The following is a 15,504-nucleotide window of genomic DNA, read 5'->3' as shown; positions in this document are numbered from 1 at the left end:
GTGGTCTGGACAATTGATAATCAGTTGGGGAACAATGGCCTTTAGAGTGCAGTTTCTCTCTGTTCTCTTTCATTGCAGTGTAGTCCTGATGATGATTCCACAGTCGTAGCAGGATCAAAAATCGTCAACTACATCACAGACACTAATAATTCTGTGCTCTAATAGAAATAGCTGTGATGTTCTTGCCAAATGCGATACACACTTGATCTACCTTTGCCACATGTGTACTTATAAGAGAGCACCGAGCATGTTTATCATTGGCACCCCGCTGCGTCACTAGGGGGGTTACTACTGTTTGACTGTCATAATTTGTCACCATCCTTTACTGAAGGATCACTTTGAGTTACTACATAATTACTGCAGCTCCCTGTTGATTTTCAAGTCTATCTTGTTATTGTGTTGATCTACCTCAAAAACAAAGCAGACATCATTAAGAAGGGTCAAAGCAATTTACAGCATTTCATAGATGAAGGTTTTCAATTTGCACAGAACACAAACATTAATCACCGAACTTCTAAAGATTTGCACTTTAGTTGCCCAGTCGTTTGCAGCATTTCAGAGCTGAAGATGCTTGCTTTGCATGTAACTGAGCACTCAAAGTTTAGTAGCGGCACAGGGTAGGAAAACAGGGAGGGATGGGGAAAAAAGACAAGGCGAGACCAAAAGAGAGAGAGGATGAAACAGCAAAAGAAAGAGACAAATTAGAGTATGACCGGGAGAAAGATTGCAAAGGGCAGAAGGAGAGTTTAGAGAGAGAGAAAGAGAGATGTGGAATTAAAAGAGGAAAACATGGAGAGACTTAGAAAGACCACAAGAGACATAAATTCCAGCAGAGAAAAAGGCAGACAGGGATAGAAAGACAGAAATTGGGAGAGTCTAATTAGAGATGACAGAGACAGACAGCAACAGAGATAGAGGCGGAAAAGACCTTATAAGAGATACAGGCTGGGGAAAAAGTAAGACAGATAAAGGCAGTCAGGGAAAGCAATGGAGTCAGTGACAGGGGTTGTGATAGAAAGACCAACAGAGAGAGAGAGGATGACAACTGAACTGCACGAAAGGGAGTGACAAAAGGAGAGAAAGATATGCAGATAGAGATACAAAGACAAGGAGAGAGAGAGAGAAAGAGAGCGAGAGAGAGAGAGAGATGGGGAGCAGCAGCAGTGGGGAAACAGACAGAAAGAGAAAGATTGGTAGATAGGGGCAAAGTGAGGCAAAGCGAGGGAATCGGCAAGAGATAAAGACTAAGGGTCTGATTTAGATTTCGGCAGAGGGGCTACTCTGTCACAACGGTGAGGGATAGCCCATCCGTCGAAATCTAAAACCCATTAAATCCTATGGGATTTAGATTTCAGCGGATGGGCTATCCGCCACCGTTGTGACGGAGGAACCCATCTGCCGAAATCGAAATCAGGCCCTAAGACAGAGAAAAGCAGAGTAAAACAGAGAAAGACCGGGAGTGTCAGGAGCAAGGGAAATGGAGAGGTACTGAGATAAAGAAAGGCAAGGAGAGACGAGGAGACGGAGACAAAGTGAGGTCAGGGAATGAATAAGTAATAATATTAAAACACATAGAAAGACAAGGTGGAAGAGAGAACAACATGGAGAGCGAGCAAGATAGAAAAAGATAAGCAGTGATAAAGACGCACTAAAAACATGCAGATAAAAAAGAGAGAAAGGGACAACATGAACCGAATCCACCTTTCTTTCTAGCTATTTATCTATCTCTCTACCTGTATCAATACAGCTAGTGCATCTATATATATATATATCAATCTCTATCACTCCTTCTCTCTCTCTGTTTATATGTAGAAGTTTTTTTTTTCAGATAGGTAACTTTAGGTGAAAATTTATTAGTGCTAAGTAATAATTTTAATGATGCATATGATCATAACTGATGAACTAAAGATATTGTAATTAAAACAATCTGATTATTTTGTTGAGACGTGTGATTGATAATGTAGCATAGTTATGCCTTTCTTTTGTGCAAGACACCATTATTTTGAAAATGGATGCAGTTTCTGGAGTTTAGCTTGGCTTGCTGCTGTCTCTCCCACACTCAATCAGTGATTCTCTGCAGGTCATCGCTCTCTACAGTTTCAGCGGAGCGTGGAAGGCTGTGACACAGGAGGCAAACCGTATTAGAAAGCTTGTATTGTGAATGAAACTTTCCATCATGTACCTTTTGTATCATGTTTCATACTATATTGCACATATTTGGAGGGCAATTTTTTTTTCACCTTAAGAAATGGGTTAGTGTTAGGAAACTTTAACAATCTCATATTTGTTTTTGAAGTCAATGTGACCTAACCATGACCGTAGCATGCTGAATTAGCAGGTTTATTATTTGTTATGCATAAATTGTGTGAGGACAACTTATTTCCCTCCTTAAATGCTGTCAGATTATTTTGAGACTTTCTCTTTTTCCCTAAGGATGATGTTAGTACTCTTTATGAGTTTGACACCTAGAGTTTAGAAAGAATGAAATGCCTAAATAGGACATTACTGTGAATTATGATTCTGTTTTCTGCATCTGAGCATTTATGCTAAACGTATACACTATCATTTTTAATAATAATTCTGTCATGAATCATTTTAACTCAGTTATTCATGGTCTCAGTTTCTATTTTGATTTTACTTTGCTAAATAAATGTTTATTGATTGGGAGGGTAGTCTCTTACCACTAGGTCAAGAAGTGATGCCTGGCGCTGGATTGCCTCATGTAAGAATCAGGATGCATAAAATATTGGGTTTGAGACAATAATTGAGATTTAGCTCCTACTCACCTATCTCTACATTTATTTACATTGATACAGCTATATTTTCCTACTATTTTGACTTCCTCTCTCTCTCTTCCTCAATCTATCTGTATAGCTATTTATCAATCTATCTATATCTCTCTCTTGCATCTGGTTTTCTAGCTGCCACTGTCACTGACTGTTTCTTTCATCTCTGTGCCACTCTCTGCCACTTTGCATCTCCCATAAACCCCCTTCTCTACCACCGCATTCCGAGCACTGGCTCTACCGCTCTAAATATAATTCCATTTAAATCAAATCTGTCCCAGAATGCGCGTTAACATATTTTTTGTATTTTGCGTTCTCTGTCTTCTAGTGGCCCCTGTATTGTGCACGTGCTTTTTGCTCAGTCAATGTAAGTCTTTATTTATTTAAAATAGGTGATGTCCTTATTTTTAATTTTTGTACAGAAATATGCATTGCAATGATTGTGATTTTTTGTAGTATGCCCTTTGTTTATTTAGTCATGCATTCATTCGAATAGAAACTGCTAAGTAGGCCTGGGCGAAATTCACCTTGTGCTATTACGCCACTTTGAGTAATTACTTGTCATTCACGGTAAAAAAAGCTACCACAAAACAAGTATTTCAAGGAATGGAAAAGACAGAACGTGAGGAACTGCTATTCATAGTGCTTTGTTTAAATGCATTGTCATGTCAAGATGCAAAGACACAGTTTGCGCTAAAATATAGTGTGAAATGATGAAGTTGCATTTTGTGTAATTACACTTGTATATTGGTGACGCGGGAATGAAGGTTTCACATTTATTAGCGCATAAACGTAGTATTGCAATAATCATGTGTCACTCTAACCGAACTAATGAAGATTGTACGGGGACAAAATGTGCCCCCAGAGTAGTTTGCCATCATTTATAAGCGTGCTTTATATATCGTGATGTATTAGAAATGCACTAATCTGACATAATCGTAAACGTGTGCCATGATTTGCTCGTTTAAAATGTATTAGCTTAGCATAACTTTAGTAGAGGCTTCGGCCTAGTTGCTTTGTCTCACGGTTTCGATGCTCGTATTTTTCCACTGTGCTGAATAAACGTGTATTCTTGCTTGAAGCTGTACTTTTCCAGTGGGCTCGGTTCACATGCTTATCTTAAGGTTCCATGCCAGCAAGGCATCTTCTTTTTCTCTCCAAGGTCAATCTGCAGGTGCGGACAATGGAAGCTCTGAGAGTGAGTTAATTGGCATAAAATGTTGCAACTTACGTACCCGACTCCAAGGATAATGTATGCTTAAGTAAAAGCTTGTAAACTGTTGTTTCTGATTGGTCAATTTGAAGCTAACCTATGAACCCTCCAATGGAAGACCCTACTGGATTTGAACTGTTGTCTATAAAAATCAGGTGCACGAGGAGAAAGCGGCCATTGCAGCTATTATAGCCCATTGCGCTATTGATGCCATCGACGCCATTTTGAATGAGACTCTGATGCTTTCTCTAATCGAGAGAAAGAGATTCTTGCCCTAGAGACTTTAACTTTGATTCGTCCCTTGCATGAAGTAATTTGTCCTTAGTCTTGCCACCGTGAGGCAACTGCCCCGTCCACCCTACCCCTTTGCCCCGTCCCATGCCGATCGAACCTGGTACCTGCGAGACGAAGACTTCCTTGAATGCTGATTGAATTTGGTAAATATGAAAAGATATAAATGTACAATTGCATTGTGTTTTCTTTTTAGGTAACCAACTGCTGATTTTGATTAGTGCCCTAGTTAGAAGTTTTCCAAATTAATGTTGCCAAATTGTTTTGCATGAAGTCCCACATGCTGATGCTAATTTGAGGTTAGGTGAGGATTCATTCGATGCACGATGCAATTTGAGACCTTGCTATGCTGATCAATGTATGCAATTAGTTCATTACAGATTATTGTTTTAGTAGTTAGCGTGGCCATTATAGAAGGCATTGTTGTTCAAATGCTGCATAGATTACATCTCTTCCGTAGACATGGACAGATATTAATGTTCATTTACATTTATCATTTGGTGTTGACATATTTACATTGTGCTAGCTTTGTTAATATAGGGAAATAAATTGACTAACTTTGCATAAAACTGGTGTGGTTATTCGCGGCCGAAAGGTCACGGTTTCGCCGAAACGATGTCTGGATTAATTGTGAGGTGTTATGTTGTTCGTGATGTTGCTTATGTTCGTTATTGATTACTGATTATCGATTATTGAGTTGACAAGATTGGTTTTCTCTCGGGTAAGGAGAGTCCCACTTGGTCAAAAGATTCATCGACCCAAGAGCGTCCAAAACACAGGTAAATTGTTAATACGGAACGCTCTATCAGTAGATGGTAGCAGAGGATGGTTTACGCCCTTTGGGACCCCTACTCGGAAAAGTACATGGTGTTAGATTAGCGGTTTCGCCCTTTGGGACCGGTTTGGAAGGTTAAATTGGATTTTTCTTTGGTAAAACAGATTGACAGAATGATGATGGGCTAAGTCCACCGCGACTTTCCCGGGATCTCGGAGCTTGCGAATGGAAGGAATGGAGGTGTGAGATCAGCGTTGGCGGTACTAGTGATGGTATGAGTGAAGTTAGGGTTTTGCGCTTGCACAGCTTATTGCCGCAGATTGTGTGAAAAGGTTGCGAGGATTTTTTTCTTTTTTAGAGAATAGCGGAGGTGCGACTCCGAGTGTAGAAGTAGGGAAGTCGTCGAACTTCATAGAGGATAGCGGAGGTGCGACTCCGAGTGTGAGAGTAGGGAAGTCGTCGAACTTCATGTGCATGTGGCGCTTTGTGCAGGAAAAAGGTCCACGTGGTTGTTGTTGTTGAGACGGGCCCTGCGAGGTCAAGAGACTCCGGAGTATGTTGAAAAGTGCATGAGACACTTGTTTATGTTGTGGTCTGGTCGGTTTAATAGGTTGATCGGGCGTGGTCAACGAGTCGGTACGTGTGTTAAGGGAGTGAAAGAAACTTCGACTTCGGGCTTTGACAAAATTCTAAGTGCACTAGAATAGATCATTGACAATTTGAGAGTAGGTCTGCGGGTCAGATTTGCTTGCGAAAGTGGGGACCGAGAAAGATGGAATAACTGCCGAGGCTAGTGAAAAATCCCTAAGGTCCTGAAGCGATTGTGTTACCCTTCCTGTAGTAAACCGACAGATCTGTTTTCTTATTATTTTGGTTGCTCGCAATATACGCTAAGTTGTTACGAGAGGAGGTGAGTGAAGGAGGACAAGCCGCGAGGCTTTGTCAGCCGCAGTGTGTGTGAGTGTGACGTCACTAGGAGCCGCGCTGGGATAGGTTGGTTGTAGAGACGGGTCGCGCACGGACTGGACGCAGTCTGTGGGACTTGATTGGAAGGGGAAAGGCAGGTGAAGAGTATTCCGGGAATAAAGTCACCCATTGATTAAAAATTTTGTGAAATAAAGACGAGAAAATGAAGTTCTTAAAAGCATTCAAGAGTGCGATGAAGGGAGAGTCTTACATTAAAGCGAGCGTAGGAGAAGAGACGCCGCCCGAAGGTACACCAGCTTACATTGTAATGGAGGAAAGGGGGGTAGCGCCGTGCCTTTGGCTAAAGCAATGGCACAAGTTGACAGAAAAACATGGGAGCGTAGCGTTCCCGACCCATGGGACATTCAATATAAGGATTCTAGAGAATTTGAGATTCGCGATGTACGACATGAAGGTACCTTCAAGGCCAGCACAGTTTGAGGCTCTGGCGATTTGGGAGCTAATGGCTAGACAGCAACAGCAAAAGAAGTTCGAGACCAGGATAAGAAAGGTAGAAAAGACATTAGCGGATGCTAGGTGGGACAATGCACAGAAAGTGTGGAGGTCAGATGTATTGCAGGGGATAAAGTTGTTTCCCGCGATTGCTAAGGAGGAAGAGGCAACAGGCAAGAAAGCTACCTGTAAGACCGACAAAAGGTGTTCCAAAGATAGGGACGATGAGTCAGAAGATGAGGAGTTCATCACGCAGTTGCTGAACGATCGTCCACCACCTTACGCAGAGAATGAACAAGGTCCAAGTACCAGTTCTGCCCATCCAGCACAGGTACAGAATAATGGAACCCCGAGTTCAGAAACGACATCGGGATCTAAGGACCCGAGTCTACTGTTCACCCCGCAGATACCGCAGGTTAGGAGAATATACCCAGATGTGCCTGTGTTGAAACCAGCAGAGAGTTATCAGCCGCAGGTCCCAAGGTACTACAGCAGTGATCCCGGTGCGGGAATGGTTCTAGACCCCACCGTAATGGGAATGCAGAATGGTCACAACCCGACGCTGGCACAAGCTGAATCAACCCAGCTTTTGATGCCCCAAAAGCAGATGCAGGGGGGAATTGCACATGCACAGATGACGGGGAGTCAAATGGGCATGCCGGCAATGATGACCCATGGTGTGGGAATGAACATGCCTCAGAGCATGGGGAATGGACTGAACCCAGACGCAATATCACTACCCATTACTGTAGATCCACCGGTACCTTTGTACGTTCAGCCTGCTAACTCAGGTATGAACGGTCAGGGATCATTGATGCAGAGTGGGATGGAGAGGAGGTGCATAGAAAACACTCCAGGGATAACTCCGATAGCGGCTCAGTCAACTGGATCAGGATCATTGATGGAGTTTAGCCCAATGTGCGCTCAGTCAACAGTGGTGAGGTCGAGTCCCCCGCTGGTGATACCTCTATCATCACAAACTGAGAAGTTGCCGCAACCATCAATGGCAGTCGATGTGAATGCTACACTGATGGGGTTGAATGCGCAACAGCTGACGCAGTGGTTCAACAGTCTGAACTCTACACAAAGCCCAGTCAATGGAAAGGGGGAGGATTACCTGAATACGGTCAGGTTGAACATGGAAGCGGGAGAATTGGTGGAAGGGACTATGGGTGTGAATAGGTTAGAGTCCTACACAGAAGAAGAGCTAAGGTACCTGTGTCCCAGGATTACAAGGGAGGTGAATAAGATACATAGAAGGTTGCAGGAAATAGCTGACAAGAACGGGGTGGAGATAGACAAGACAAAACACTTGAGCAGGAGCTATAGATTGGATTTTGGGACCACAGATTTTGAACACATGAGGTCAGCGGGTATGAAAACGCACCTTAGAGAATTGCTGCAGAGTGCGCAAGTGTGGAGCTGTCTAGACAAATGGGAGAGCAGATGGGTAAAGAGAAAGGAAAAGAAGAAGGACAGTGTCCCAGAGAACAATGAGAAAAGACCACGGAGCAGTGATGCAGTAACTATGTTACCAATGAGAGAGACAGCAGGGGGAAAGTTGATACATGTACCGTGGCACAGAAGTGACATTCAGTCCTTTACGGACGATTTTCCTAAACTGAGAGAGAAACCGATTGAATGGTATCAGCAGACTGATAGGTTTGTGAAGCTGGCAAAATGTCTTTGGGAAGATCTGAACACCCTCTTTGAGATTGTGGTTCCGGCAGATTTGTGGGAAGACTGCAAAAGAGCCGTAGTTTGGCCCACGAGTGAACCAGAGAGAGACAGGAATACAGGTGTACCATCACCTATGGTAATGAGTTTGTACTATAAGGTGATTGAGCACTTGAAGACAAAGGTTCCCGCGAAAAATGTGGATTGGCAGAAGATTGATCGGACAGCCCAAGAGGCAAAAGAGTCGATTCACAGTTATTATGAAAGGTTGTTGAAGGCGTTCAAGAACTACAGTGGTACAGAATCAATAGAGGCGAAGGACATGCTTCATTTTGTGTTCAGATTTGTGGAAGGGCTGAGACCAGAGATAAGTCAGATGATAAAGTCACATTTGATTTGCTGGCAGTCGAAACCGATTGATGAGGTGTTGACGTATGCGAAATACTGTAGCGACGAAATTGAAGTGAAGCAGAAAAAGTTGAAGGAAAAAGTGATGGTGATGCAACTTAAGGCAGCTCAGACAGGTTTGCAAGGGTTGCAAGGGTTCTCACAGCAGGTACCGCAACCGCAGCCGCAGTTACAGGGAAACATGGCGTTTCAGCCACAGGTGAGAGGCAGAGGCAGGGGAGGTCTTGTGAATAATGGTCCGGATTTGAACACGGTTGTGACTGGTGTGCAGGCGATGAAGAAGGTAATGCCGTGTCACGTGTGCGGAATTGTCGGACATTGGAAACGCGAGTGCCCGATGTTGGTGCAGGAAGGTGCAGGTGTTGGTCAGCAGAACAATGATGTCAATGCATTACAGACAATGAGAGGACCGAAAATGAGAGGTCCGAACCCAAACTTTCAGACCGTAAACCAGCTGCAAGGATTACAGCCCATGCAGCCGCAGCAGATGCAGATGCCCCGTATGCAGATAACGCAAATGCAGCCAATGCAACAGCAGTTTCCTATGGTACCTAATCAGCCAATGCAAATACCCTTAGCACCAATGAATCAGCAGCAAGTGATGGTTCCTCCACAGGTCTCGGGTCATGCGATGAGTACAAATGACGCAGTGCAACAGTTCCCATTACACAGTGAGAATGGAATAAACGATGCATGGGAGAGTGAAAGCTCAGAAGAGGAGGGAAATTGTGTGCTTGCAGCATCTTTGGAAGTTGATCAGAAGGGTCCGTATGTGGAGGGAAGAGTGATGGGTCATCGTGTTTCATTCTTGGTTGACACAGGAGCCACACGTTCAACTGTTAGGAGCATTGAAGTACCAGATTTGCCCCTCTCAGGGAGAACGGTTCAAGTAGTGGGAGTAGCGAACAGGCACCTGACGAACCCAATTACAGATCCAGTACCAGTCAGCATTGGTAACTATCAAGGGACACACAATTTTGTGGTCTGTGACTCAAGCCCAGTAGCATTGTTAGGGAGAGACCTATTGTGCAGATTGGGATGCTCGATCACGTGTTCGAACAATGGAATTACAATTGAGACGAACAGTGATGGGGAAGAGGAGGACAGCGAAGAAGGGGACAGCGTAGAGACTGTCGATGAAGCATATCCGTTGATTAGTCTTTTCCCGATGATAACTGAAGAGGATATTCCAGCTGAACTAAGGGAAACAGTGGGAAAAGAAGTGTGGGATATGACAGGAAAGGAGGTGGGATTGGTGAAAGGAGAGGAACCAGTGAAAGTGACCGTAAAACCCAATGTAGTATTTCCCCAAACACCACAATACCACATGGCACAAGACACCCTCATGAAAGTCGCCCAACTAATTGACGAGTTTGTGAAACAGGGAGTACTGAAAGAGGTGTTGAGCAGTCCATGTAATTCACCAATCATGGGACTGATAAAGCCGAGTGGAAAGGTCCGACTCGTGCAGGACTTGAGAAAGATAAATTACATTGTGGTTAAATGCTGCCCCGTAGTACCGAATCCGGCTGTGATAATGTTCCAAATTCCTTGTGATGCTGAGTGGTTCTCAGTCATCGACGTGTCACAAGCATTCTTCTCGGTGCCTCTTCATGAGGACAGCCAATTTCTCTTCTGTTTCAAATTCCTAGACAGGGTTTACAGTTGGTGCCGAATTCCTCAAGGGTTTTCTGAGTCACCATCGATTTTCAATCAGATCCTGAAGAAAGACTTGGAAGCATTAAAATTGCCATTCGAGTCGGCCTTAGTACAGTACATTGATGACTTGCTGATCGCATCCAAGACGGAAAGTGACTGCACAGCTGACACCATTGCTCTACTGAACCATTTGGGAGGGAGTGGACACAAGGTGTCTCCTTCTAAATTACAGTTCTGTCAGAAGAAAGTGAAATACTTGGGCCATCAGATAGAGAAAGGGTCACGGAGAATAATGAAGGAGAGAATCACGAGCATACTTCAAATGAGTCCACCAAAGACGAGAAGGGAGGTGAGGAAGTTTTTGGGGATGGTGAGTTACTGTCGCCAGTGGATTCCCAACTTCTCGGCTCTAGCAAAGCCTTTACTGAAACTGACCCAGAAGGATGCGTTGGATGCAATTGAGCTGAAAGGAGATGAGATGGATGCTTTTATTGAATTAAAGGAATGCATGTGCAGGGCTCCAGCTTTAGGTATGCCTGATTACACAAAGCCTTTCACATTGTTTTGTCATGAACGTGATGCATGTTCTTTGTCTGTCTTGACACAGGCCCATGGCGGCATAAACAGACCAGTAGCATATTTTTCAGCTACTTTGGATCCGGTCGCAGCAGCACTGCCAGGGTGCTTGCGTGCCGTAGCAGCAGTTGGTATCAGCCTCACTCAGAGTGAAGGAATAGTGATGGGACATCCAGTAACAGTCATGGTCCCTCACTCAGTTGAAATTCTTTTGACCCGCTCCCGAACGCAACACATGACTGGAGCAAGGCTCACAAGGTATGAAACGATAATTCTGGGCTCACCGAATGTGCAGCTGAAAAGGTGCACTACGTTGAATCCAGCAACCTTGCTTCCCGGTGAAAATGCTGAAATTGAGAACGCTGAGGATGTCGAGCACGACTGTCTTCAGGTGACTGAATTTTGCACAAAACCACGACCTGACATCAGAGATACTAAGCTTGATGAAAATGATCAAATTGTTTTTGTTGATGGGTCCTGTTTAAGAGATGCAATGGGAGTATTGAAAGCAGGATATGCTGTATGTACTGTAGCAGGTGTCCTGGAAGCGTCCTGGCTTCAAGGAGTCTATTCTTCACAAGTAGCAGAGCTTTTAGCCCTTACAAGAGCATGTCAACTGTCAACATTAATGAAGGTTACTATCTACACTGATAGTCAGTACGGGTTTGGGATTGTACATGACTTTGGGCAACTGTGGTCACAGAGAGGTTTCCTGACTTCTTCAGGGTCCCCAGTGAAAAACGGGGAGAGAATAAGGGAATTGTTACATGCCATTCAAATGCCAGCCGAGATTGCAGTGGTAAAATGTAGTGCGCATACAAAAGGACAGGACTATGTTTCCCTGGGAAACGCATATGCGGATCAAGTTGCAAGATTTTGTGCCTTGAACTGTATATTGCTCAAAGATTAATGGAACTCGATCACTGAGCCAGAGCTTGAACCAGCTGAAGCATTTGCTTTAAAGGTCGTAGACACAATGGATGAACTAAAAGCATTGCAGAATAGCGTCAGGGAGGATGAAAAGGCTTCCTGGATTAAATCACAATGTGTACAGAGACCAGATGAGCTGTGGGTTTCAAATGAGGGAAAATTTGTCTTACCGAATAGTCTCTTATCGCAGCTAGTGCGGTTCTATCATGGGCAAGCTCACCTAGGGAGAGATGCCATGATAAGATTGTTCAAAACAGATTGGTTTAACCCCAGATTTCGTCAAGTTGCAGAAGCCGTCTGCCACCGATGTGTCACTTGCCAGCAGATGAACCCAGGAAAGGGAACAGTCGTGAACATGGGACACATAGGCAGGGCAGCGGGACCATTTAGCCGAATGCAAATGGACTTCATTGAGATGCCTGTGCATGGTGGTCTGAAGTATGTGTTGGTGATTGTGTGCATTTTTAGTCACTGGATTGAGGCATACCCCACACGTAGAAATGACAGCCTGACAGTTGCTAAGCTATTGTTGAGGGAGTTAATACCACGTTTCGGATTCCCGATCTCTTTAGAATCAGATAGGGGAAGTCACTTCAATAACGAGGTGATAAAGTTACTTTGCGAAGCGCTGAACATTGAGCAAAAGCTGCACTGTAGCTATCGTCCCGAAGCATCAGGACTGGTGGAACAAATGAATGGTACTCTGAAGTCAAGAATGGCGAAAATATGTGCATCGACAAATTTGAAATGGCCTGACGCGTTGCCTCTGGTGTTAATGTCAATGAGAAACACCCCTGACAGGAAGACTGGACTGTCCCCGCACGAAATTCACATGGGCAGAGCTATGAGACTTCCTGCAGTTCCCGCAAACGCGCTTTTGAATATTACAGATGATATGGTGTTAGACTACTGCAAAGGTCTGGCTGACGTGGTTCGCTCTTTCTCTCACCAGGTGGAAGCGACCACCTTGCCACCAATCCAAGGTCCTGGACACACACTGAAAGCAGGTGACTGGGTCGTGATAAAGAAGCACGTCAGGAAGTCGTGTCTGGAACCCCGTTGGAAAGGCCCTTTCCAAGTGATCCTGACAACAACTACTGCTGTGAAGTGTGCGGGGGTTCCCAACTGGATTCACGCCAGTCACACAAAGAAAGTGTTGTGTCCCACAGAAGAGGAAGTTGAAGCTCTGAAATTGCCAATACCTGATAAAGTGCCGAGCGCTGTGGCAGAGCAAACCAGAACTAACAGCGAACAGGCAGTAACAGAGGAGAGAGAAACATTCTCTGAGGACGAAGCAACCAACTCACTTGGGGAAGACCAAGGAGAAACCTCAGACAGCGACCAAGAAGCTGAGGGTAGCAAAGAGCCTGAAGCAGCCGAAAGTGACAAAGAGCCTGACGAAAGTAACGGGCTCGAAAGAGTTGAGAAAGCAGGAGAGCCTGACCAGAGGAGGGCTTTCCCAGAAACAGACGATACAGAAAGAGGTGAGAAAGCAGGAGAGCCTGATCAGAGGAGGGCTTTCCCAGAAGCAGACGGTACAGGAAAAGAAAAGGAAAGCGTGACTGATTCCCAAGAAGAAGGGGACAAAGAAAAACAGAGCGAAAGTGTTCAGTCTTCATCAGAAGAAAGTGCAGGTCCATCAAATGGTCACAGTGCAAGGAAAAGACCGAGCATATCACCGGAAAAACTGAGAACGAGGAGAAAGTCGATAGACTGTGAAGGGCCGAAGGTGAAAGAGAAGAGAAAGGAAGTGTCTGTCGTGATACCGACCTCAAGTGAAGGAAAAGACTTGACCAAAGAGGAAAGTACCAGCGAGGCAGAATCAAAGAGAGAGGCAAAATTGAAAAGGAAAAGAATACCAAACAGGAGGTATTCCGGTCCAGAATGGGCATATGCAGTCAATGACGATTGGGCTGACGAATTTGTATCTCTTAGCCTCGAGAACGAAGAAGAAGAGATACCAATAGAAAAGAAAAGTTTTCTAGACGCTGTTGATTGAAAGGCTGGTAAAGGACATTGCTTGCTATAACCTAATGTGAAACAACCAGCTGAGAACTGGCTAAAGAGACATTGCTAAATCGGATGAGACATTTGTTAACCGGATGAGACTTTGATAACCTGATTGACTCTTTGAACCCGAATTGAGACTTTGCTGCTAACTGACTGGCCTCCTGAAGAAGAACTGTGTGAACATTGCGCTTGTACAGCTTTGTGACAAATTGCTACCTCGTTTCTTTTATAAGTGTCTTCGGCTCTCTGATTCTATACAGATCATGTCTAGATACGCTATACAAAACGGTAGAATGAAATATTGTAAATATGTGTGTGTCGGTTTAGTAGTTGCATGTATAATAATAATAATGGCAATAGTGCTTGGAATGCGTGGAAAGGGGGAGAGTGAGAAAATTGATGCTACTACTATTGCTCCTGTTCCTGTTACTGAGCTATCTGCCTTGAAAAGACTAGAATTAGATGAGAGACAATTGCATGAGAAGAAAGAACTTTCATATAACGTTTTCTATCGCTTACTAACAGAATATGTGGAGACTATGGATGCGAAAGATTGTTACGTGTGTACACAGATACCGACATCGGTAACGGAAGGGGTGACTTATCACCACATGCCTCTTACGTATGGGATTACATGTAGTATAGTAACTTCTAGATTTTATGGTCAGACTAACATACAGTATTTTTATTCAAATTATGATGTTACTTTTGCATATGTTCCTATAATAACACAGCTAAGCCAGACTGCTAAGGATTGGGATGCTAAAATAATGAGGGAATTTTTCGAGCCGATGTTGCCTTTTGAAACGGCTCACGCTCATAGGGAAAACTTTACCTGCTCGCTTACTGCAGTAGAAATAAGCTTCTTAGATCGCACGGATGATAGAAGGGCGCAAATGAATGCAAAATTAGAAAAGGAACTACACGAAAGGACCTCAGTAGATAATTATGCTTTTGCTGCAATAAAAACACAAGGGAGAATAGCTTTAGATACTTGGCATGTAGGGAAATTTTGTATATATCGTGGTGAGTCTTATTATGATAATATTTTTGTGGGTGCGAGTGAATGTAAACACACGTTTATCTTTAAGGCCAAATGGACATTCATGCTGAACGGACATGACCCTGTCATACCGGGTGTATATTACATTTGTGGGCATAATGCCTATTATCGTCTTCCTAAGGGTTGGTGGGGGAGATGTTATTTGGGTATAGTGTTCCCAAAGGTTTATCAACTGGATGACTTATCGGTGCTTCCAAAGACGTCTGGATCCCATCGTATCCAGAAAAGAGAGACCGCAGCTGCTGTGGTAGGAGATATATTTGGAGCCATGATTCCTTCATTGGGAGTTGTGTTGAATTCCATCAAAATACGAAAGTTGTCTACTATAGTGGATAACATGTTGACAAAGTTTTCAGGTGCTATAATACTGATAGATGCTGAACTTGCAGCGGAAAGAGCTATGACTCTTCAAAACCGGCTTGCCTTAGACATTCTTTTAGCAAAGGATGGCGGCGTTTGCAAAATGCTTGGTGCACGACACTGCTGTACCTATATACCAGAGAATAGCGTGAAGATTAAAACAATGCTTGCTAATCTAACAAAAGAAAGTGCAGATTTGAAGGAACTTAAAGAACCAGGAGTTTGGGAGAAAGTTGGAAAAGGGATTGCGTCAGTGGGACATTGGTTAGGTGGAATTTGGAATGGAATTTTGCTGAAAATAATACAGGGAATACTAATAGTACTAATTTGCATTTTT

The 15,504-nt window shown here is 43.8% G+C and overlaps 1 protein-coding gene across 1 annotated transcript in view; it reads right to left on the bottom strand.

Moving 5' to 3' along the window:
• Positions 1-15,504, bottom strand: part of CDH13 (cadherin 13) — a 2,224,354-nt gene that overhangs the window by 108,121 nt on the left and 2,100,729 nt on the right. The window lies entirely within an intron of this gene.

This window comes from Pleurodeles waltl, chromosome 12 (genome assembly GCF_031143425.1).
Source record: "Pleurodeles waltl isolate 20211129_DDA chromosome 12, aPleWal1.hap1.20221129, whole genome shotgun sequence".
Lineage (NCBI taxonomy): Eukaryota > Metazoa > Chordata > Amphibia > Caudata > Salamandridae > Pleurodeles > Pleurodeles waltl.
Note: the sequence above shows the minus strand (reverse complement) of the source record. Positions and strands in the feature narration are given on the sequence as shown.